Raw genomic sequence first — 23,782 nt, 5'->3', positions numbered from 1 at the left:
CCCATGAAACACTAACTCAACATGTTTATGACATGTTCTTGCCCATCACACTTGGTCTACCATGCTTGTCCTGGCCGGCCACTACTAATTAGGGGGGGAAATTGACATGCAAGTCCCCCCTTTTTATTTCATGCACTAATTGATCCTTATGCTTTGACCTATCACATTTCAAAATTTTCTCACATAAGTCCTATTTACTAAAATTCACCTACAATTAAACAAAATTCAAACACGAAATTTTCACACATGCACATGTACATATAATGAGCATCAATTATGACGGTTAATTATTTTTATGACTCGGTTTAGCGGTCCCGAAACCACTTCCCGACTAGGGTCAATTTTGGGCTGTCATAATATAATCCAAAGTAAACATTCAAAAACTACCAAACTATATCTGGATAGTGTGATTTCTTCTAGTTGATCCGACCGGCCAATTTGTACAAAGCATAATCTGTAGAAAATAGAAGAAATAATACAGATAAGCTTTACTAGAGCTTAGTAAGTTCAAGTGAGGGGCCGTGCCAGAGGTGATGGTGGTAGAGGTGTTGGTTAGCGTGGAGTTGCTCAGGTGGTAATGGAGGTCTAGCCAAAGTTTACGCAGTTAGAGAGCCCCGGACTAGAGAGGCCACGGATGTCATCGCAGGTACTTTCACGCTACAACCTTTTCTTCTTCTAGCTTTAGTTAATTTGGGTGTTACGAGATCGTTTATTCTGAGTGATGTAGTTAGAGAGTTAGGGTTTTCTTAGAGACATCTAGGTTGGGTGTTACGGTTAAGAGCCCTCTAGGTGATAGTGTAGTGGTGGATCGGGTTTACCGTCGTTGTCCTCTAATGGTTCAAGGATAAGTGTTTCCTATAGATCTTTTAGAATTTCCATTCTAGGGGTTCAATGTTATCCTTGGGATGAATTGGTTGACCGAGCATAGGGCGAAGGTTGATTGTGAGGCGAAGATGGTGACTTTGTGTTGCGCAGATGGTTCCAAAGTTATTATTGTTGGAGCAAAGTTCGAGTTACTTTCTAATGTGATTTCTTCGCTTAAAGCCGAGAAGTTGGTCCGAAAAGGCTGTGAAGTTTATCTAGCCTATGTTCTAAATACCAATAGTAAGGAGTTGAGCTGTTTGTGATTTTTCGGATATGTTTCCTGAGAAGTCGTCTGGTTTACCATCGAATAGAGAAGTTGAGTTCGGTATTGAACTTTATCACGGTACAACTTCGGTGTTAATTGCTCCCTATTGTATGGCACCTAAGGAATTGAAAGAGTGGAAGCTTTAATTACAAGAGTTGTTGGACCGGGGTTTCATTTGACCGAGCGTGTCACCGTAGGGAGCACCAGTTTTGTTTGTGAAGAAGAAAGATAGGACTTTGAGGCTGCGCATTGATTATCGACAGTTGAATAAGTTGACCATCAAGAAGAAATATCCACTTCCGAGGATCGATGATCTGTTTGACCAATTTTGGGGAGCTTCAAGTTTCTCGAAGATTGATTTGAGGTCTGGGTACTATCAGTTCAAGGTGAAGGATACGGATGTTATAAAGACGACTTTTAGGACTTGTTATGAGCATTTTGAGTTTTTTGCCATGCCATTTGGGTTGACGAATGCACCTATCACATTTATGGACATGATGAACTGTGTATTCCATTCCTATTTGGATCGGTTCATTGTGGTTTTCATAGATGATGTATTGGTGTATTCTCGATTAAAGGATGAGCATGACAAGCATTTAAGAGTGGTTCTTCAAGTTTTACGGGAGAAGTAGTTGTATGATAAATTAAGCAAGTGTGAGTTCTAGCTTCAGAGGCAGTTTTTCTTGGTCATGTTGTTTCAGCTGAAGGTATTTGGGTTGATCCGAAGAAGGTTGAGACGATCTTGGATTAGAAGCCGCTGAGGACTGTGTCTAAGGTTAGGAGTTTTTTGGGCTTAGCTAGTTACTATCGTCATTTCGTCAAGGGTTTTTCAAGTATTGCTGCCCAGTTGACGAAGTTGCTTCAGAAGAACTCTACCTTTGAGTGGACTGATGAGAGACAGAAGAGTTTTGAGAAGCTGAATTCGGTTTTGACTGAAGTGCTTATGTTGACACAACCAAAATTTGGTAAGTAGTATGTTGTTTTTAGTGATGCTTCTTACATGGGATTTGATTGTATGCTAATGCAGGAGGAAAGGGCAGTAGCTTATGCGTCGAGGCAGTTGAGACCGCATGAGTGTAACTATCCGAACCATGATCTAGAGTTGACTTGTAACAACTTGAGAGTCAGTGGTGTTGGAAAGTGTGATTTTGGGACCTATTCTCGTAAACTGGACTCGTAAATATTTTTATTAAATACCATATTGTCTCGTGGATCTGAGGATGGAATTTGAAATGTGATAATCGTAATCGTAATTTGTAAGTTGAAATTAAAATTTGATTAAATCTTGAAAAGGAAAATAATTTAAAACTTAAATTTTGAAAACTTAAAAATTTGGAGAAACAAGGTCTAAATCTAATAGCCGTAGAAGGCTATTGTCTCTTTACATCATTTGAATCGGGAAATTCAATCCCTTACATCATTATATAATTGAAACTTTTTAGAGAATATATTCTCTGGTTACAAAAATATAAACTACAGAGAATATTTACTATTCATGCGCCACAGAATCTTACTGTTCTTGCCAGGGAATATTTACTATTTACGCAATAGAATATTTCCTCTTCACTCGTCTTTTCTTGTAGGGAATATTTATTGTTTAAGCTAGAGAATATTTCCTGTTCCTCTTCATTCATTTCTTTCTTTTGCAACATTTTTTCTTGGTGCTGGTAATGGTTACTGAGGTGGTACCATCTGTAAGATCCACCGTTTTGATTGAAAACACTGAAGATTTCTCATCTTCAGATTTGGAATCCATTGAGCTGAGTATTTCAGCCATGAGTTTTTTGTATTCATTTTTGGTCTTGGCTTGAGCTAACACTGCACTAGCTGTCAATTTTGCTTGAAGGAATTTTGCTGTGGTTTGATCCGGGGCCACGGACTTACATAATCTCAGATTCTTGTTGAAAAAATTATCCAAATATTTTGAATCATATTTTTCATCATTAAACTTGTCCCACCATTTAGTTCTATAATTTCGAACTAATAATGGAATTCTAGTACATTGATCTTGCTCATAGACATAATTCCAAGAAACAATCCAAGAAATGCACAATTTTGAGGAAAAAATGGATTATTCTGTAAATGTGTTTTTGGTTTGGTTCAGGTTGAAAATTTTCAAAGAATTTGGGCCATAAATTTTAAATTTTTTTTGGTAGGATCTCGAAGGATGATGGTTCATACAAATTCCACCATTCTTGGAACCAGTTTGGGAATTTGAATTGGGTATTGTATTTGAAATATATGAGCCAAGAATGTCTCATATGTTGGTTGTTCATTAAGAAGGTGTTGTACGACGTCATTTGGTAATCCCAATATGTAAAATATGGGTGGTGGTCAATTTTGGTGGCAAATTTGGCTGGAAATTTCTTTGGAGAATTTGGATTTTCACTCCAATCCCTTGGTCGAAGAATTTTTAATATTTGGACTGTTGAATGGGTAATAAAATTTGGATTTTTTGGGTCTGTGTAGCGTTTGAACAGTGTGATCCAGTTTGAAGTAGTATGTTTTCATAATACTGATGGGGTTTTTGAGAATCTAATGGCTTGAAATGCCACCCATTGAAAAGTTTTTTTGCAAGTATATGTGGAGGTTTTTTTGAAAATTCTTCCTCTACAACAATAATTTTTTCAAAATATTTGTTTGGAAAATATTGTGAGGATTTTTGTGTAGCAGTCTATGAAGACATTGCTATTTCTTTTGGAAAAACATCTTGGAGAGATGTCTCTTTTAAAATATTTTTGAGAGATTTTGGTTTGTATAAAACAATCTCTTTATTTTTTTAAATCTTTGCTGCTTCACCAGTAATTTGCTTGAGAGGAGTTTCCTCTTTCATTTGAGAAAAAAGACCAATGCCACTTCAGGAGATTGAGAAAAGGATTCAATCCATTTTTTGATTTGAGATCCAATTTCATTTGGATCTTGTGCATCTTGAATGGTTGTATTTTTAGAGGATTTTGATGAGGATGATGATCTCTTATTTTCTTCTTCATAATAAATTTCATACCACGACTTAATTGGTTTTGAGGAAATTTGGGTTTTGGATGACTCTTCTATTTTGCCTTTTCCTTTGTCTCGGAGTTTGGGTGGCATTTTTGAAGAAACTCTCTGGTGAGAAAATCAGACAAAGAATTAGTTTCTCCTTTGATGTATTCAAAATCAATATCAAATATGCTCAAAATTGCTTGCCATCTTGCAAAAATCTGTTTTGAGGCAATATTTTGAACATCTTTTTGTAAAACTTCTTTTACTGATTTGCAATCAATTCATAAAAGAAATTTTTGATTTAATAAATCACTTTGGAATTTTGTAATGCATAAAACAATTGATAAAATTTCTTTTTTAATAGTATTATAATTTTTCTGAGTTGGATTCCAGTGTCTGGAAGTAAACTGGACTATTTGCTCTTTCCCCCTTTGATTTAGGACCCCACAGTATCCTATTTCAGAAACATCTGTTTCTACAATCTTGGGGGCATTTGGATTAGCTAAATATAAATAATGAAGTTTATGATTTTCTTTTTAATTTGGGTGATTATATTGGTGTGGTCATTTGTCCAAGGTTGTGGATTCTTTTTGTGTAACACCCCAAACCCGGTCTAGACGTTATGACCGAATCTGACGATGTCATATGGTAGTGTTTTTCGAAAAGTGAGTTGGCATCCAAAAACCTCTTTTCCATATAACCTTTTTACATTATTTTATGTTAATTGTGGGACATGTCATTCGATTTCAAAACGTAATCCATTATCACAAAGTTATTCTCTTTCAAAACGTTATTAACTTTCAAAAGGTCACTTATTGCGGAAGCTTTTCAAAACCTGTTGCGTATTTGAGTGAATTTTGTTAAAACGTTTGATTCTTTTTAAAAACTCGATTATCCCTACTACTAACAGTTATAAATCAAAATAATAAAAATTCCAAATTAAAAATTTAAATCCAAAGAGGCCATGATACAGTAAAATCCCTAACATAAAATCAAAATCAAAATTAAGAACTTAAATGGAATGAAGTAGGTCGTGTGGCCACCGCTGAGACCTCCGCCGCACCGATCCGCCTATGACTTGGGATTACCTGTACAGATAAATTAGAAGGGTGAGTTTACGAAAACTCAGTGTGTAGTCCCATATATATAATCAGACAAAAAATGAACACAATCTAGGCCTAAGCCTTTTTCAGTATCAGATCCAGTTTCAGTTAGGGCCTTAGCCCATCTTAATACAGTTGCAATCATGCATTAGGGCCTTGGGCCATTACAGTATTAGATATGTGATCACAAAATCCTACCTAGCCAACCTCTACACTCCATCTCCGTCTAACCCTACACTCCATGTGGGAATATAATCAACCCACCTATCCTTACACTCCAAGTAACACCGACTGCGGCACTATACAGTGGTATGTAGCTGAGCTACCAGTAAGTTAGTCTCGAAGCCTTCTAGTACACTTCCTCCAATCAATATAAACCCATCCCCATGCAATGCATCATACAATCATGTCAGGTCAAATCATGGTATCATACATGCATTCAGTATAGTTTTACCAGCATGCTCAATATACAGTCATAATTATATATATATCATACATGGATATAACAGTCTTTTAGTCAATTAAGGATCTAGGTAAGCTTACCGACCCTACAATAGGTTCACAGTCGTCTTGGGCGACCCGTGCAATCTTCACATCAAACTGTGAAAAATGGGCCCACATGCCAATATTGTCGACCTGTGTGGTCCCATGCCTCCGTGTGGCCCACACGGCCTAATTCGGCTTTGCCCATGAATCGTACATGGCTAGCCTTGTTGATCATACGCCCATGTTCGATCACACGGCCTACCACATGGTCGGTCACATGCCCGTGTGGTGTCGACAGTCTCATTTTTCGGCTTTTCACCGACTAGCGTTTTCAGTGATATGATTACACACCTGGTCTATTTCCGCTGCTAACCCAACCATGAGCACTCTAAGACCTAGAGTCGACAACCTTAAGCTTAAAAATCAGTGATATCAACAAAACTAAATGAAGCTATGATTAGCCCAACGGCTTCCAATCACTACAACTTACCTCAGACGAAAAACAGAATGGCGATTCCCTACTGCAAAAGTTTTAATCAACAGCCCACTGCCCTTTGATCTAGTCCTAGCCATAAAACAACCTTTAGTAACCATTAATTGACTAACCAAAAAGTAGACGCACCTCACTTACCGAATGCACAAAAACGTGGAATGGGAAAATGACTATTGAAAGAGGCAAAGATAGAGGCCAAAGGAACAATAATTCGGCTGCAACCAAGCAGGAACAGAAGTACCCCTCCAATCAGTCACTTTTAATCGAAGCATTATGAACAAACAATTTCCAGAAACTATAGACAACCTTACCTTCGACGAACAATATTGGATTCACAATTAAATGACACCGTCCGGAATTTCTACAATCGCCTAAAGGTCTCCTAACTAGAAATAGAACTCCTAGTAGACAAAGAACAACAATAGGAGGAAAGCTATAATAGCAAAACTTACCGTCACTGCTCAAGATATTGAAGAAACAAGTCACGACCACAAGAAGAGGGTTATGAAACGAAAGAAATCCGCAGCAAATAAGGACAAAGGGAATCGACAGAACCAAGAGAATAAAATAAAAAAGAAAGATGGAGAGGGAAAAACTAAAGGAAACCTTCGGCAGGAGAGAAAGAATAAAGAAATTCGGCTTCAGCAAAATTGGGAAAGGAAAAATTGAATTTTGAAAAAAAAAGAATCTAATCCTATCACAATCCCTTAATTCCTCCTATTTTTACTCCTCAAATCTCTCAACAAGACTCCCCACTCAATCCAAACACCCCAAACCGTCTACAACCTCCCAAAAATCTCAAACACTCAGTATTTTACCACATTTCAAACTCCTTCACGGCACAAGTACAAAAAAACCCCGTTGCCCGTATAGGGGTTCGAACTCAAAACTCCCAGCACACTGAGACTCTACTTAACCACCAGACCAACAGGCCCATTCTGACATATTTTACCAATATATATTTATAAGCCTACTGATTAGAGATAGGGTTTTATTCTTTTAAAAACAAAATTTACCCAAGCTAATGCTTGAACTTGGGACCTCTCAGACACTTTCCAGAACACTTAACCACTGAAGCAGACATACAATTGTGTCACAAATATACGAAAATAAATATATAAGATATTTTTGGGGCGTTACAACTCTACCCTCCTAAAAAAAAATTTTAGCCTCAAATTTTACCTGATCAAAAGAAATTAGGATACTGCTGCTGTGACAGCCCTAAATTGACCCTAGTCGGGAAGTGGTTTCGGGACCGCTAAACTGAGTCACCCAAGTATTTGAATGTGATATTTATTGTCTAGAATATATGAATGTGTGAAAGTTTTAAGCTTCGATTTAGTCGATTGCATGTGAATTTAGTTAATAGGACTTATGTGAGAAAATTTAGAAATGTGCTAGGCAAATGTAAGTGGCCTATTAATGCATGTTATAAAGATGATGGGTTTGCATGTCAAATTACCCAAAATTTGAACTAGTGGCTGGCTATGCTATGGGTTAAAACCTATTATAAACATGTTGTGTTAATGCTTTATGCTAGAAATAATAAAATAAAAAGGGTTAGTAATAAAATAATGGAAATTGGGGGGGTGATAAAAGAAAAAAAAGTTCTCATTTTGTTCTTCTTGACTGAAAAATCAAAGGAAAGAAAGGAAGAAAGGTTGAAGAGGTTCGGGCGTGCTTGTAACTAGGATAAGGTATGTTTGATGTTGTTCCATGAGATTGATGCATATTTTTAGTTGTTAGCTTGAGTTCTACCTAGCCCATGGTTTAAATCTTTGCTATGTGATGGAGATGATCCTCGGCCATGGATGTTGTCTTCTTGGTTGGTGTTTGATGTTATGGTGATGAGGCATGAAGATGATTGAATTTGAGTGCTTAATAAAAAGGATTGAATGTGAGTGTGTGTGAGAATTTGAAAAGGATGGGTCTTAACAACTTCATGAAGTATTCGGCCATGGTGCTAAAATGTTGTATTGTGTTTAAACTTAGAATTTTTAGTCATATGGATGTGTCTTGTTGTATGAGTGCTTGAACAAACTATGATTAAATGGATGCATAGATTCAAAGTGGGAAGAATTGGCTATTATGCTTGATACTAATGCCGAATATGAGAATGTTGTACTTGAAAAAACATGTAGGTGATCATGACAAGTGTATTCGGCTTAGGGCATAAGGATATGAAAATTTTGGGTATTTATTATTGATTGTGTGTGCATGACTATGGATAGTTGGCTGCAAAAATATTATAAATACATGGTGTATGTTAAATTTATTAAGCTACAAAACATTATACATGTTTGGCCAAAGTAAATTATTTGAGTAAAGTATATCTTGATGGTACATTTCGGCTAGTATAAACTGTATATGGATGTCGTATGACTATGTTTGATTTGGGAAGTAAATTGTTTGATTTAGCTCAAGAGCCTAGAGGATCAAAGTTGGATAAGGGGAACGAAAAAGTGATCGAATAGCCGTCGAAATCGTTCGACAACATCCGAGGTAAGTCTTTGAGTAATGGAACTTAGTTTATGATTTGATTAAGTTATGACGTATAAGCATAACAAATAAACAGTGATATAATGATTTTACTTGAATTATATGTCGAGATAATTAGTTTATACCTATGACGGGTAGCCGAATGTGCACAGAGATCATGTCATAAAGCAAATCAATTTATGCTCTTTGTATGTGGCTATTGAGCCGAAAATGGGAATGATTGATAAGTGTCTTGTGTTTGAGTTCTAGTGATGAAAATGAAATATAGATGTGATATGATTTATTGATATATGTGCATGAATATTCGGATGATAACCGGGCTAAGTCCCGAAGGCATTTGTGCGAGTTACTATATCCGGGCTAAGTCCCGAAGGCATTTGTGCGAGTTACTATATCCGGGCTAAGTCCCGAAGGCATTTGTGCGAGTTACTATATCCGGGCTAAGTCCCGAAGGCATTTGTGCGAGTTACTATATCCGGGCTAAGTCCCGAAGGCAGTTGAGTGAGTAGCTATATCCGGCTAAATCCCGAAGGTACTTGGTTTGGGAATGAGTGATCTTGCTGTAATAATTTCAATTAATACGCTTGTAAAATCCCAACGATGAGGTATGTTTCGTATATGCATTGGAATAGTTGATTCCTTTTAAATAGTATTCACTCAGTCGATTAATAAGCTTCCGACCTTTGGTTAAGTTGATCCCTTATGTATGAATATAATGGTTGGAAATGTGAAGTAGGTATGATTTTGAGAATATGTGTATATGAAATTATCCGTTTAGTCATATGAATGCTATACTTTAGTTGTGCCTAATTTCATTGCTCAAAACTTACTAAGCATTAAATGCTTATTCCGTTTCTTTGATTCTCTATTTTATAGATTTTGGTTCGTCAGCTATCGGACTCGGGAGTGTCAAAGTCGAAGTCGCCCACACTATCAAAGCCCTTTTGGTACTCTTTTAGTTGAACTCTGATAATGGCATGTATAGGGCTGCCCTTTTGTTGTTAGTCAAGTACTTTGGTATTGTATATATTTGGATAGCCATCGAAAATGGCTTATATATTTTGAGCATAGCGTTATAATAATTTTGTATATATATGGTTATTGAGAGGTGTGGAAATGCTTGGCAATGATTAGCCATTGGAATGGTTAATCACGATCATATTTTTGTGCTATGTATGTTAAAGGGCTAGTTGAATCATGGAAATTATGAAATAGGTAAAGTCTACCTTAAAAACAGATGCCGACAGCAGCAGTGATGTGAATTTGAAAAATCACTAAAAATAGTAGGAATGGAATTAAATAGTGAATAAATTATGTAATCTAACCTTGATGAGTGAATTTTCATATGGAAGAAACGAAATGATCATATGAGTCGTAATTTAAGAGATGTTTAAGTTTTCATGAAACAGGGCCAGAGCGATTTCTGGATTCCCTGATCTGACTTTGGAAATTCACTATAAATTAACCAGAGATAATTAGAAGTCATGCCCTATATTTACAGATTCCGCTTCGAGCATAGTTTCATTAGAAACAAACGGCATAAGTATTGAAGCCCTGTACAGGGAGATATCTAAGTCGTAATGCATGAAGGTCAGAGTAGTCAAACCCTGAAACAGGGGAGACTTTAACTAATAAACTGTACTAATTGGCCCAACCAAAAATTCTAGAAAAAAATTTCTAGATAGATATATGAGTCTAGTTTCAGGAAAAATTTAGGAAATCAGTTTTTGAGCTTCGGAACTCAAGATATGATTTTTAAAGTGACTGTGATGCAGTTAACCAGCATGTCTGGAAATTTAAAAATGAACTGTGTAAGTAAATGAAATAAGTCCGTAAATACCTCGTGTTCGACTCCGGCAACGGTCTCAGGTACGGGGCGTTACAGCTGCAGCATCGCATCCTCAGGTTCCCAGATGGCCTCCTCAGAGCTATGATTATGCTAAAGAACCTTAACCAGTGAGATGGATTTTCTTCTTAAAACCTTTACATCTCTCTCCAATATCTGAACTGGTTCTTCCTCAAAGGTATCCAGCCTAACCTCGATCTCCTTAAGAAGAACAACATGCGTCGGATCAGAGTGGTAGCGTCTCAACATTAAAATGTGGAAAACATCATAAATTTGATCCAATTCTAGAGGCTAGTAAGCAACTGGTCCTACTCTTCTTAGAATGCGGTAAGGTCCAATAAATCTAGGGCTCAGCTTGCCCTTACGACCAAATCTCAGTACCTTTTTTCATGGCGAGACCTTAAGGAAAATGGAGTCTCCCATAGAATACTCAATCTTACGTCACTTTAGGTCTACGAAGGGCTTCTATCTATCAGATGCCAGTTTTAGCCAGTCCTGAATCTGTCTAACTTTATCCTCGGTATCAAAAACCAGTTTAGGGCCCAGGACACATTGCTAGCCCAAGTCAGTCCAATATGAAGGTGTGCGAAACCTACGACCGTATAATGCCTCGTAAGGTGCCATCGAATGCTAGACTGATAACTGTTGTTATAAGCAAACTCTGCTAGCGGCAAATAATCCTCTCAACTACCTCAGAAATCAATTACGCAACTCCTTAACATGTCATCCAGTATTTAAATCACCCTCTCTGACTGACCGTCCGTCTGAGGATGGAACGCAGTACTGAAGTCCAATCTTGTACCCACAGTTTCATGTAATTTCTTCCAGAACCAAGACGTGAAGCGAGGATCCCTATTAGATATTATTGAAACTGATACCCCATGCAGTCTCACTATCTCAGACACATACAGCCTAGTTAGTTTCTGCAGAGAGTAGTCAGTACGAACAGGTATGAAGTGGGCGGACTTGGTCAATCGATCTACGATGACTCAAACAGAATCCTTCTTAATTGGTGTTAGGGGTAACCCATTAACGAAGTCCATAGTCACTCGCTCCCACTTTCAAAGTGGAATCTTAACTGGCTGCAACAATCCCGAAGGTAACTTATGCTTAGCCTTAACCTACTGGCATGTCAGACACTTAGCCACAAATTCATTAACCTCTCGTTTAAGACCTGGCCACCAGTATGACTCACGAAGGTCACGTTACATCTTATTTCCGCCAGGATGCATATCATAAGGGCTACTATGCCCCTATCATAGTATGGACTACCTCAAATCAGTATCTTTTGGAACACAAGTTCTCCCAAGGAAACAAAGCACCCCGTCATTATTCAGACCAAAATCCACGGTATCACCACTCTTAACCTATCGGAATCAAAAACTTAGTGACTCATCCTCCAATTGTTTACCCTTAATCTACTCAATCCACATTGGTTTAACCTGAAGTTTAGCCAACAGACTACCATAATCAAATAAACTGAGGCGAGTAAACATCGCCCTAAGATCAGTCATAGCCCTACAGCTCAACGGGTCGGCCACCATATTAGCCTTACCAGGGTGGTATTCAATTGTATAGTCATAGTCCTTAAACAGCTCAATTCATCTGCGTGGCCTAAGATTTAGCTCCTTCTGAGTGAGGAGATACTTGAGGCTTTTGTGATCAGTGTAGATGCTACATTTCTCACCGTACAAATAATGCTTCTAAATTTTCAGTGTGAATACCATCGCGGCTAACTCTAGGTCATGCGTCGGATAATTTGCCTCATGAGTCTTAAGTTGATGAGACGCATAAGCTACCACCTTACCCTCTTCCATCAACACATATCTCAAATTGACATGTGATGCATCGCTGTAAACAATAAACTCTTTTTCAGACTCTAGCTGTATCAAGACAGGGGCCTCAGCCAGTACGGTCTTTAGCTTCTCAAAGCTCTCTTACTGTGCATGAGTCCAATTAAATGGCACACCCTTACGTAGTAGCTTAGTCAAGGGTGCTGAAATCAGTGAAATCCCCTCTGCAAATCATCGATAATACCCAGCCAGTCCTAAAAAACTTCAGATCTCAGATACAGTCTTAGGCTGCTTCCATTCCAAGACAGCCTTAATCTTTCGAGGATCGACTCTAATGCCCTCGGCAGAAATCACATGCCCTAGAAATGTTATTTCTCATAACCAGAACTCACATTTACTAAAATTGGCGTATAGTTGTTTCTCTTGCAGAATCTGCAGGACCACTTTAAGATGTTCATCATGTTCATCCTTCGCCTTCGAATATATCAGAATGTCACCAATAAATACCACTACTAACTAATCCAGATAAGGCTGGAACACTCAGTTCATCAGATCCATAAAAGCTGCTGGTGCATTCGTCAGTCCAAATGGCATCATTAGGAACTCGTAATGACCGTATCGAGTCTTAAATGCTGTCTTATTCACATCAGCCTCCTTAATTCTCAACTGGTGATATCCTGATCAGAGCTCAATATTAGAGAAGATTGAAGCACCTCGGAACTGGTCAAACAGATTATCTATAATTGGTAAAGGGTACTTATTCTTGATGGCTAGCTTATTCAGTTACCGGTAGTCGATACATATACGCATGGATCCATCCTTCTTTTTCACAAACAGTATTGGTACTCCCCATGGAGACACACTAGGACGAATGAATCCACGATCCAGTAACTCTTGAATCTAAGCCTTCAGCTCCACAAGCTCTTTCGGTGCCATTCTATAAGGGGCAATGGACACCGGAGCTGTACCAGAAAGCAGCTCAATCCCAAACTCTACTTCACGATTCAAAGGTAACCCAGGCAACTCTTCAGGAAAAAATTTTAGAAAGTCTTTAATCGTCTTGATATCCTTAACCGAAGAATCCCTAGAATCTAAAACACTAATGTAGGTCAGATATGCCTCACATCCCCTACGGACCAACTTTTCAGCCCTTAATGCAGAAATTACATTCGGTAAATAATTCCAACGCTCCCCAATTATGACTACCTCGCTGTCCTCTGCAGTTCTCACTACAACCCTTTTTGTGGCACAATCTAAGCTCACTCGATGCTTGACCAACCAATCCATCCCCAGTATCAGATCAAACTCTACGAAAGGAAGTTCCATCAAATCCGCCAGAAAGATAGCCCCTTAAACCTCTAAAGGAATGTCTCTAAACAACTTAATTACCCTTACTGATTGCCCCAGCGGACTCAGTACAGTAACTTCACTCGTAGTGGTTTCAACCAGTACACCCAAATTTTCAGATACGGTACATGCTATATAGGAGTGAGTGGATCTTATATTTATCAGTGCAGTATAAGTACATTATAAATAAAGAAATACCCGTGATGACATCCGAAGCATCACCATCCTCTCAGTGACATACAACATAAATTAGGGTCGGCTGTCTCGCCTCAGTATGACCAACACCTCTGCCCGGTGCTCTCTGACCATGGCCTAACCCATTACCACCTCTGGCCTGACCACAGCCTCTCAGTGGCTATTGAACTGCTCTCGGAGGTGGTGTCGTACCAGTACCCAGAGCTTGCATCTAATCAGACCTCCGCAGACACTCTCTAATACGGTGCTTTAATGAACCGCACCTTAAACAAACCCCAATTCTTTTCCAACACTCGCCCTGATGGCATCTACCACGACGACTATCCAGTAGCAGTCACAGGAGCCCCAACTCTGATCGGCTCATCAACTCTAACCTTTTTCTTAGGCCTTGGAACAGAATTCGGGGGCTTCAAATCCCTTTTGCTCCTATCTCTCTCTCAGTTTTGGCGCTTAGTGCGCTTCACTTTCTCGGCAATCTTCACCTTATCAACCAAAGTAGCAAAGTCTTACTCCCTCTATGGAGCTATCAGAACCCTCAGATTATCTTGAAGCCATCCTCGAAGTGAACACATCACTCATACTCAGTGGCCACCATACCTCGTGTATAGCGGTTCAATCGTAGAAATTCGGCCTCACACTCGGCCACTAATCTATCCCTCTGAGTCAAATTCAAGAACTCTCTCCTATGAGCGTCTACATAACTGGCACCCACATACTTCCCCTGGAAGTCAGTCTTGAAGAACTCCTAGGACAGTCGAATGGGCTGAGTGCCCTCCTTAATCGTAAGCCACCACTGGTAAGCCTCATCTCTCAATAGTGACACTGCACTCTTTAGTTTCTGCTCGGGGGTGCAGTTCAAATCATCCATAACCCTTTTTGTGGCCTCAATCCAGTACTTAGCCACGTTAGGGGAAACTCTAGCAATACCCCTAAAAATCTCGACTCCATTAGACTAGTGTCATTCCGTAATTGACCTTCGGCCTCTAGCTCCAGTGTTTGGCCCAACGACCCTCTCTAAAATCCTCAACATGGCTTGGGACAACGCGTCATCCTAGCTGTTCGCTCATGAAACCCAAAGCCAGACCCCATCTCTGTAACAAGTGACACCAGCGTCTCGCTAGTGTCTAAATTCGGTATACCGCCCAGTGAAGAAGACGCAGCTCGAGCCGCTGTACGGCCTCTACCACGGCATCTTATACCCCATCCGCGAGTACTTCTTGTGCTCATTGTCTATTCGCGTTTTATCTGTATTAACAGTTTTATACAACAGTTTACAGTTCCAGTATTTATTAATAGATATTTTATGAAAACAACATCAGAAGTGTATAGCTTGTTTCATACATCGCAGTGTTTATCAGTGTCTATAGGTTTTACTACAGTATCAGTATGCACTAACTTGAGTGTTTCCAATATAGTCTATCTATAGTAGTCCTGGTATATACTATCTATAGCATTTTAGTTCATAAACAAATGATAGTTTAGAGGACTTATGAAATCGGTGCCGGAGACTCGATGTACCACACATTTAGTAAAATATTTCACGTCATTTAAAAACCAGTTCTTAGAGAATCGAATCTTAAAAACCCAAATCCACAGTCGAGTTTTGTAAACTGACTCTGATACCACTAAATATAACATCCCAAACTCGGCCTAGACGTTATGTCCGAATCTGGAGATGTCACATGGTAGTGTTTTTTAAAAAATTGAGTTGGCGTCCAAAAACCTCTTTTCCATATAACCTCTTTACATTATTTTATGTTAATTCTGAGACGTGTCATTCGTTTTCAAAACATAATTCATTATCACAAAGTTATTCTCTTTCAAAAAGTTATTAACTTTCAAAACGTCACTTATTGCGGAAGCTTTTTAAAACCGTTGCGTATGTAAGTGAATTTTGTTAAAACGTTTGATTCTTTTTAAAGACTTGATTACCCCTACTACTAGCAGTTATAAATCAAAATAATAAAAAACCCAAATTAAAAATTTAAATCAAAAGAGGCCATGATACAGTAAAATCCCCAACATAAAATCAAAATCAAAATTACGTACTTAAATGGAATGAAGTAGGTCGTGTGGCCACCGCTGAGTCTTCCGCCGCACCGATCTACCTATGGCTGGGGATTACTTGTACAGATAAATCAGAAGGGTAGGTTTATGAAAACTCAGTGTGTAGTCCTATATATATAAGCAGGCAGAAAGTGAATACAATTTGGGCCTAAGCCCTCTTTCAGTATCAGATCCAGTTTCAGTTAGGGGCTTAGCCCATCTCAATATAGGTGCAATCACGATTAGGGCCTTGGGCCATTACAGTATCAGATGTGCGATCACAAAATCCTACCCAGCCAGCCTCTACACTCTATCTCCATCCAACCCTACACTCTATGTGGGGATATAATCAACCCACCTATCCCTACACTCCAAGTAGCACCGATTGCAGCACTACACAGTAGTATGCAGCTGAGCTGCCAATAAGTTAGACTCGAAGCCTTTCAGTATACTTCTCCCGATCAATATAAACCCATCCCCATACAATGCATCATACAATCATGTCAGGTCAAATCATGGTATCATACATGCATTCAGTACAGTTTTAATAGCATGCTCAATATACAGTTATAATCATATATATATTGTACATAGATATAACAGTCTTTCAGTCAATTAGGGGTAGTCTAGGTAAGATTACCGACCCTACAGTAAGTTCACAACCATCTCGAGCGACCCATGCAACCTTAACATCAAACAGTGAAAAATGGGCCCACATGCCCATGTTGTCTGCCCGTATGGCCCACACGGCCTAATTTGGCTTTGCCCATGAATCGCACATGGCCAGCCTCGTCGATCATACACCTATGTTCGGTCACACGGCCTACCACACGGGCGGTCACATGCCTGTGTGGTGTCAACAGTGTCACTTTTTGGCTTCTCGCCGACTAGCATTTTCAGTGATGTGATTACACACCAAGTCTATTGCCGCTACTAACCCAACCATGAGCACTCCAAGACCTAGAGTCGACAACTCCAAGCTCAAAAATCAGTGATATCAACAAAACTAAACGAAGCTCTGATCAACCTAATAGCTTCCAATCACTACAACTTACCTCAGGCAAAAAATAGAATGGCGATTCCCTACTACCAAAGTGTTAATCAACAGCCCACTGCCCTTTGATCTAGTCCTAGCCATAAAACAACATTTAGTAACCATTAATTGACTAACCAAAAAATAGATGCACTACACTTGGCGAATGCGCGAAAATGTGGAATGGGAAAATGACTATTGAAAGAGGCAAAGACAAAGGCCAAATGAACAATAATTCGGTTGCAACCAAGTAGGAATAGAAGTACCCCTCCAATCAGTCACTTTTAATCGAAGCATTATGAACAAACAATTTTTAGAAACTATAAGCAACTTTACCTTCGACGAGCAATAGTGGATTTGCAATTAAACAGCAACGTCTAGAGTTTCTACAATCGCCTAAAGGTTTCTTAACCAGAAATAGAACTCCCATTAGACAAAGAACAACAATAGGATGGAAGCTATAATAGCAAAACTTACCGTCACTACTCAAGATATTGAAAAAATAAGTCGCGACCACAAGAAGAGGGTTATGAAACGAAAGAAATCTGTAGCAAATAAGAAAAGGGGGAATCAAAAAAATCAAGAGAATAAAATAAAAGAGAAAGATGGAGAGGGAAAAACAAAAGGAAACTTTTGGCAAAAGAGAAATAACAAAGAAATTCGACTTTAGCAAAACTGGGAAAGGAAAAACCAAATTTTGAAACAATAGAATCTAATCCTATCACAATCCTTTAATTCCTCCTATTTTTACTCCTCAAATCTCTCCACAAGACTCCCCACTCAATCCAAACTCCCCAAACCATCCACAACCTCCCACACATCTCAAACACTCAGTATTTTACCATATTTCAAACTCCTTTACGGCACAAGTACAAAAAAATCCCCCTTGCTCATGCAGGGGTTCAAACTCAAGACCTGCAACACACTGACACTCCATTTAACCACTAGACCAGCAAGCCCATTCTGACATATTTTACCAACATATATTTATAAGCCTACTGATTAGAGATAGGGGTTTATTCATTTAAAAACAAAATTTAGAAACAAAATTTACCCAAGCTAATGCTTGAACTTGGACTTCTCAAACACTTCCTAGAACACTTAACCACTGAAGCAGACATACAATTGTGTCACAAACATACGAAAATAAATATATAAGATATTTTTTGGGCGTTACATTTTGAGCCTATCATATAATGATTTACATAATTTGCTAAGACCTGGATAAAAAGGCTATGACATAATTAAGGCTTCCTAAGAATCTTTGTAATTGGACTTTATTAAGGATTTGGTTTGGGAATTTGCTAGCAAATTCTATAGACCTTTCCATTAGGGTAATCGTTCCTTGGGTAATGTAATGACTTAAAGACTTTACTTTGGTTTGGGACAAACTTATCTTGGATTTAGAAACTACTAAACTATTATTTTTTATGAGTTTCATAAAGATGGATAAATGTTTGAAGTGTTTTTCTAAATTTTCTGAAAACACTAATACATCATTGATGTATACTATTGTGAATAGAGAATATTGGTAAAAAATATCATTCATTATTCTTTGAAATACGAATGGAGCATTTTTTAATCCAAAAGGCATTACATTCCATTCATATTTTCCAAATGGTATAGTAAATGTCGTTTTATATCTTTCTTCTTCTTTTATTTGGATTTACCAAAATCTAGATTTCATGTCAAATTTTGAGAAAATTTTTGCATTACAAAGTTTTTGTAACATATCTTTCTTATTTGGTATTGGGTACCTAATCCATTTTAAGACTTGATTGAGAGGTTTGTAATTAATTACTAATCTTGGCGTTCCTCTTTCGAATTCTGCATTTTTATTACATAAAATGCTGAACAACTCCAAAGAGAACTGCTTTTCCTAATTAAATTCTTATTAAGAAGATCTTGTATTTCTTTTGTACAAAATTCTTCCATTTCTTTGTTCATTTATATTAATATTGCTTTTGTGAGTATTTGTCTTTCATAAAAATTATTTTCATATGGGAATGTTATTTTGTGTTTTTTCCTATTCCAAAAAGCATTAGGAATGTCATAACAAATTGTTGATTCTATTTCTTCTTTGATTTGATGTATCATTTTTTGTACTTCTCTTTTTTCTAATTGTTCAGTCAATTTTTTAAAACATATTTCTTCTTTTAGAAAAGAGATTTGTTTTCATTTATGATTAATTAAATTATTGATTTGCCCATTATGGATGGATAATGATTTTAATAAGTTGAGATTTCTTATTTTTGGTTTTTCTACAAAATGAAATTCTACTTTAGTATTTAAAACTTTGGTGGAGATAGAATTATTTGTTACTTTATATGGTTTGAGTAAGGTTATGAATGGGGTCCCTAATATGACGTATAGGGTAATATCTTTTACCATTAAAAAAATATGTTTGATATTTTATACCTTTGTTGCGTATTTCTGCATTGGGAATTTTGTATGTAATTTTTAGTTTTTTACCATTTGCAGCTTTAAGAGATTATGATGTTTTGTCATAATATTTTGTTGGAATTATCCCTTCTCTAATATAGTTTTGCTCTGCTCCTGTATCAAAAAGGGCTATTGTTTCTAATTGAAATTCATTATTTATGACAATATTTATTTTTATTAAATATCTTTGGATAGATACTTCAGTTAGAACCATCATATAATCCTGTGTATTTTCTTCAGGTTCGGGTTCAGTTTCTAATGAACTATTTTTTGGGATTTCGTGTTTTAAGGTTTGTATTTGTTTTTTTCATTTTTTGTTGTTCCATTTTAAGCTGAGAAAGTTCTAATTTAATTTTTTTTTATTTCTAACTATAATTCAGAATTTGTAATTTGTCTGGATTTTATTTTTTCATATTTATTAAATATTATATCTTGTATATTATACATTTGTGATTGACTCGAAATAATTTCTTTTTCTTTTTCTAGTTTATCTTGTAATGAGGATTTTAATTTCAAAAGGTATTCTCTTTTAAGTTTTGGGTCTTAAATTTTATCAATAACTTCAATCATAAATTATTGGTCTTTGGTTAACATATTAATTGAGGGTTCATTTTCATCATCAGAAGATTGGGATGTTGTATGTAATTCGTCTATTTGTAATTCATCTGTTTCGGTAGATGTATCATTTTTAGAAGAAGTTGTTTCTAAGAGAATCTCATTTAATTTTTGTTCTATTTCTTCATCTAAATTTAAATTATTAATTTATCTTTTAAATTTGCAATATTTTGAGATGTGTCCTAGTTTTCCACATTAATAACATTTTATTGTTTTATCAATTTTGTTTCCTATTTTTTTGTTGTTTCTTTTCTTTTTTTGTATTTTCTATATTTGGGTTTTTTATAATATTCTAAAATATTCTTTCTCCTATTTTTAGGTTTTACAAGGCAACATGTTTTTGAAGAAGAAGCTTTATTCCTAATGTCAAATTGGTGGCAAAATAATCCTAATTGGTTTCTATATTGATATCTTTCTTTCTTAAGTTATTTTTGTAATTTTAAATCTTGACAAATTTTTAATTGTTCTTTTTGGGTGAAACTAATTAGTTCACCATTTGTAAGTTTTTCATATGGAATAATAATCTGTAATTTTATCTTATTTGATTTCTAACTTTTACTCCTAGTAAAGTAGGAAGTCCTGCTAGAACTAATCTTTCCAAAATGGTTGTTCGTTATTAGATCTTTGCATAACTCTAGTCATAAAGACATCTTTATACCATTTAAAATTGGTTAATTTTTTGCATTTTAAATTTGATAATAATTCTGAATTTCTATCTTTAAGATGAGAAGGATCTCCTATAAAGTGTTTAGAGATTGAGAAAATTAAATTTACTACTGCATCTTGGATTTCTCTTCCTTGTTCATCCAAAATAATTCTTCCTTGATCATATTTTTTTTATTATTTTTAAGATTTCTTCCTGTTGGGTTTTAGTGAGATCATGGTCCCACCATCCTTTTAATTGACCAATAAATTCAGCAACTAAAAGATTGGCTATAACATGATCACTGATTAATCCATTTTGGTTTTGGGTTTTATAAACATTTGAAACCATTGTCATTTATTGTAATAAACTAAGAATATTGTATTCAAACATTTCGTCTATATTCCATTCGTAAATTGTATTAGCATTGTATTTATTCTGGAAAATGGGTTTTTCTTCTATATTAAGCTCAGGTGCAGTGGTTTTTGGATAATATAATCTTGTTGGTTCTTTCAAAGCCATCTTGTTAAATTGTTGTTCATCTGACTGGTCAGAGTCAGATTGGGAGGATTGGTGTAATGTATTTACTGAATGTTGGGTTTGCATTGGGGTATTAGGTGCAATTATTTCAGACTTGTAACTTTCCAAAGCATCAAGTCTATTTTGGATTTTTGTTAAGAAATCATTTTGGGATTTTCGGAAAGGTTTTGGAATCTTATAAGGCATAAATATTGGTTCTTTAGAACTTTTTTCTGTTACTTCTCTTACTAGTTCTTTCCAAATCGGTTGACTTTCTACCAAATTCTTAATATAATCTAATTGTTTTCCTATTTTATGAAGACTGATATTTGTATAGTTGTTTTGTTCTATTATCATTTTAATATCTTTTGATTTTTTTTGTTCTCTTGCATCAGGAGCTCTCATTCTTAAAGGATTTGCTTTTATTCAAATATTTTGGTGAAGATATTGAACCTCCATTAAAGGGGGATGTTGTATTCAACTTTTCCTTTATTAGTCTACCATCTAGTATTATGTTTTATTGTATTAACAGATTTTGAATAGTATTCTTCAAACCATTCAAAGAATTTTATATGAATTTTATGGGTATTCATAAATTCATAATTTTCTTGAAGAATGATTTCTTTTTTATCATTATAATTTTTAAAGTAATCTTCTCTTTTTTGCCTATTTTTGTTGGAATAGAAGTGTTTTCTACACCATTCCTTATTTATCTCAAAAGTTTTTTTTCTAAAACAAATATTTCTGAATTTTCTCCTTGTCTTGCATTATTAGTCATTGATGAATATGTTGGTGATATATTAGGTGAATTTTGGGGACTCTCTTCTTGTCTGGCATAGATAAGGTGAGCATTATTTGAGGAATTATCTATTCCTTGTAAATTGGTTCTAAATGTTGTTGGGATAGAAGAGGCAGAGGCTCTAGCTATCCTAAAATATGCCGTTTGTGTTTCTGGATTTTATTCTTTTTCTAAATTTAACCTCCTAAAAGTTGTGCTGATACTTCCTATTTCGAAGGAATGTCTTGGAGGCATTCTTCGTGCCTGTTGAATATTAATTCAACTGTGCCATCTTGGTGTTAAGAAATTTCACTTAATGAAGTGTTTCTTATTGGAGTTGGTGCCACCGGGTTTGTAGCACCCTCAAATTTCCACCTATCAGGAAGGTTTATTTCATGCCATTGTATTATTCTTGGGATTGTGGTATGTGATCTTGAAGTATCTGTTTCTATTAAGAAGGTTTCTCCTTTTGGGCTTTGAAATAAAGCCTTGGTATTAACTACAAAATACATAGCTTTAAGGTGGAGTCTATAGACTAAAGTTAGTACTTCTTTACCAGGAAGCATTTTGTAGTTATGGGTATGTATTTGGAAGGTCAAAGATTGTAAAATATTTTTGTCAGTTAAAGAAACCATAAAATTTGGATAACAATTAAAATGTATTAGGTCAATACATAGGCTTGTTTCTATAGTTCCTAACAATGAGTCATTAATCATGATGTGTCTTTGGTCTCTTAAGACAATTAAAATTGATGTATTTTTAGTGGCTTCAACACTAAGAGGTTTGACGCCAACTTGGACTAGTCCAAAATGGACATATTTGTATTTTTGTTCTTTGAGTTTATTAATGGCGACTTTATCTAATAATTGGATAGTTTCATATTTTTTTTGAATAGGTAAACTCCTTTATTTTGTTTTTATAACATAACTGCAAAAAACATTTAAATTTTTAAAAGTTATTTTCTTGTAAACTTGGTTTGTTGGGACTCTTGGAAGAGTCCAATTATCAAATCTTTGGGGGATGTTTCCATAATGTTCTTCTTGTTCATTAAGAATGTTGTTAGAGGCTTGGTCGGACTCTTGGGATTGATTGGAAACAAAGATCATAGAAGAATTGGTTTTTCTGAGGAAGGGAAACATTTTTAGTTTTCTTATTTCCTATAAGGAGGTTCTACTATTAGGATTTCTGGATTTTTATAGTTGCCTATAGGGATACTTTGTTCTTGACACGCCTAACCAATGACTAACTAGACTGTGTATCAATCCTCAATAAAATAATAATACATTAATGAAGATAGTTAAACTAGAACTCGAAAATATAGAAAACAAATTGAATATTTTCAAAACTTAAAAATACCTGCTCCTCATTGGCTCTGATACCAGATTGTCTTAAGGATCTGAGGATGGAATTTGAAATGTGATAATCGTAATCGTAATTTGTAAGTTGAAATTAATATTTGATTAAATCTTGAAAAGAAAAATAATTTAAAACTTAAATTTTGAAAACTTAAAAATTTAGAGAAACGAGGATCTGAATTTTGAAATGGGAATTTCAAGTCGTGCCTTCATTCTAAATCTGATAGCCTTTTATAGAGGGCTGTTGTCTCTTTACATCATTTGAATCGGGAAATTCAATCCTTTACATCATTACATAATTGAAAATTTTTAGAGAATATATTCTCTGGTTACAAAAATACAAACTACAAAGAATATTCACTATTCATGCGCTACAGAATCTTACTGTTGTTGCCAGGGAATATTTATTGTTTTCGCCAGAGAATATTTCCTGTTCACTCGCCTTTTCTTGCAGGGAATATTTACTGTTTATGCCAGA

The sequence above is a fragment of the Gossypium hirsutum genome, chromosome A13, assembly GCF_007990345.1.
Source record: "Gossypium hirsutum isolate 1008001.06 chromosome A13, Gossypium_hirsutum_v2.1, whole genome shotgun sequence".
NCBI lineage: Eukaryota > Viridiplantae > Streptophyta > Magnoliopsida > Malvales > Malvaceae > Gossypium > Gossypium hirsutum.
Note: the sequence above shows the minus strand (reverse complement) of the source record.